This window comes from Pyrgilauda ruficollis, unplaced genomic scaffold (assembly GCF_017590135.1).
Source record: "Pyrgilauda ruficollis isolate IOZ18807 unplaced genomic scaffold, ASM1759013v1 scaffold574, whole genome shotgun sequence".
Lineage (NCBI taxonomy): Eukaryota > Metazoa > Chordata > Aves > Passeriformes > Passeridae > Pyrgilauda > Pyrgilauda ruficollis.
The window spans coordinates 27309-30452 of record NW_024527422.1 but is presented as its reverse complement, the minus strand read 5'-3'; positions in this window follow the sequence as shown (position 1 = coordinate 30452).

Here is a 3144-nt window from a genome sequence, read left to right as displayed (position 1 = left end):
TCTCCCAAACTTGCCCTAAACCAGGACTGTGAGTGATTGCCATCCTATGTTAAAAGTTGCACAGGAGCTCTACTTCACCTGCTCCTGCACTCAGGCTGCAGAACTCTTCCCAATAAATGAATCAAATACCAACCACCACAAGTCATGCAATGTAGGAATAAAGCAGGAGGTAGGTGATGTGTCTGTAATGCTCTGTGTCTCCTCATCTCCATAAGCAGCTGCATCCCAGGGGGAGAGAAAGGGAAAAAACATATACCAACTGTCTTAGTTTGAAAGAGAGGTGTCTGCCAAGGAAGGCAGGAGCCTCCCTTGGAAATGGAAAATATGACCCCCTTCCCTCCAAATTATTATAATTTTGAAATTAAGGGGCTTTCAGGCAAAGATATTGGAAAAAGAATAACAGTTCTTTACTTACATATATGTATAACAAGGCAAACAAACAACAATAATTCTTATGTTATGGATTGACTTTGGTACAGTGTTAGTGCTCTCATGAAAGGTGTATTTCTCAAAATGGTTACTGTGAGATGTGACTCGGGAACAGAACAAAGCAGGCTCTAACTTGGGAATGGAGGGAAAAAAACAACACTTTATTAATCTGCATAGATATAAAAAGGAAGGAAAAAAAACCACACACAACAATCTACAATAGAACATTTTCAAAACACTTTTCTTCTTCTTAGTCTTCTAACATTCAAATCTTCTCTAACACATCAATTCTCAATCTAATACTTTTTTTTTACACAAGCTCTTTCCAGTTTATTAGGAGAGAGAAGTCTCTCTCTTGCATCATGGGTCTTTTCAGGAAACACAGTAGAACTTCTTGTGCTTCCATGTCACACATGGCAGCCGCTCGAAGAGAAATCTGCCATGGTGACCATCTTCTTTTTATGTCCAGTGTTCTTACTACTGTCTATGGATTCAAACTACTTTTTAGGTTCTTTTTAAGAATGCTTTTTACTTAGTTCTAAGAAGATAGCCTTTTTTTACTATTTGGGACACTTGTCTCTCTCATATTTATTTGCCTGGGGCTTAGGAACAGAGATCTTTTGCTGAAGGCCGAGGGCTTTACTACATCTTCTCTCTTAGTTTCTGTTCTTTTTATTTCTCTTTGCGGTTTTATCATTTTTGGTTTCTGGCTAATCGCTTCTTTTAAGGTGCAGTTTCTGCATTAAAGGAAGAAATTGGCTTCGCTCGTGGCTATGTAAGAGAAAAGTTTAGCTAAAGCTACTCTAATTATCTCTTTTATCTAGGGTGCTCTTATCTGCTGGCATTTCTTCACTTACTCAAACCTTCTTTGTCTTTCCTATCTTCTGTCTCTTTTCAATTCTCAGCACTGATTAGTTTGACCATAACTTTCCCAAAACCTCACTTCCTAATCAAACCACGACATGGCAGCAAAAACAAACAAAAACAGAAACCCAGCAACAGCCTTCTCTCAGCTGTCAGGCACTTACCCCCTTGGTGTAGTTATGGTCACAGCCCGCAGGGATGCTGGTGGCTCCCGGCTGGGCAGGGCAGGTGCAATGATTCTCCCACAGCTGCAGGGGCCGCTGTGGTGCGAGCTCAGCCATCCCTCCACACAATAATGGCGGACAAGCTGGTGGAAGACATAGAAAAGGGGCTTCCTTTACAAACCCCCAGGGGCAGTCTCAATGCCCCTCCAGATGGTGAAATGAGCTGTAGCAGAAACCTTGGAAACAGCAAGATGGAATGTCAGAGTCAAGCAGACCCAGGGTGACAAAGTGTAGCAGAGACTCCAGGGCCATGCCAGAAGCTGCAGGGTGTCCACATGTCAGGTTAAAATGTGGCAAGAAGCACTGAAGCAGTGGCAGAGAACAGCAGGGCTGGGCAGAGAATCACTCCCTTGGGTAGCTCACTGGCAATGGCTGGTCCCGGGGTCAGGCTGTGCAGAGGGGGCGGCCCTGTTAGGGGATGGGGTGCTCCTGGGTCCTGGCATGGCACGCACTGGCTCTGGGCTCCCAAGCAGCAGAGAAGCAGGCCAGTAACATCCAGTTACAGTGCCAAAGGAAAATAAAAAAACCACATGGCAACAGTATCTCGTCAGAGGGATTGTACCGTGTGGCCACTGAGACAAATCGCCCCACTTGAAGGAAGCAACCCCCTTCACCCCCAACTCTCGCAGGAATCCCAGACTCTCATGCATCACAATACTCAGGGAGCCGGGGGGAAGGGATGGGGACAGGGGGAGGGAGGGCAGCAACCACCCTGGACACAAAACAAAAAACAAAAACAAACCCTAACATGGTTATGTGTGGAACCTCTTGCTGGAGGTTGGGGGCCAGTGTTTTCACGGTGGGGAGTCACCTCTCTAGGGAAGAACACGCGATCGTTTCTGTGTGGAAGTACATGATTTCCTTTATTGGAGCCTCTGTGTCAGATGAGTCGCTCTGCACTCTGCTTGCATGGGCCAAATCTCATGACTTTCCAGTAGATATAGAGACCACTTTTAGTCTGAAATTGTGGGAGGCATTGGGCTACCAGCTCTTGGAAGAAGTTACTAATGGGATTCCACTGTGCCTTGATTCATACCTGTATGGAGACTCCTGTCCTGTGTCTTCAGAGGCTACACCCAGAGGGAAAGTGAATTGGAAATGCAGGTCTCAGAGGGCGACAATGTTGCCTCTTGGGGTGCCGACACCCCAGGGGGAGGATTGGCGGGCCGGGCAGCTGCCGGCTTTTCTCTGGCTCCCCGCAGACCAGTGGGGGATGTGGGGACCCCCTGCGGAACCTGTCTCTCACCTAGAGATTATGTTCTGCCGAAATAGCCTCATCCCTATGATTCTGTGAGACCAACATATCCTCCTCCCACAAAACTGGCACTGCCAAGCACAATAGCTGCATCCCATCCATGTCCGGGGGACGGCCCCTCCCCGTTTATGCTGCTTTCGGCCCCTCCACAGCTGCTGGTGGTGCCAGAACTGTTGCTGCTGCACCCAGTGGATTGGCTTTCCCCTGCCCCACTAAGAGCGGCTGGTGAGCCACTGAGACAGACGGCCCCGCTCCAGCCACCAGTGATGGCCGCCTCCGCTCCGTGGGATGCAGCAGACATGTCTGTGTTTCAGCCAGCCTTGCCCTGTCCAGCAGGATGGCCTTGTGCTGTCCCACAAGCCGCTTGGCCCC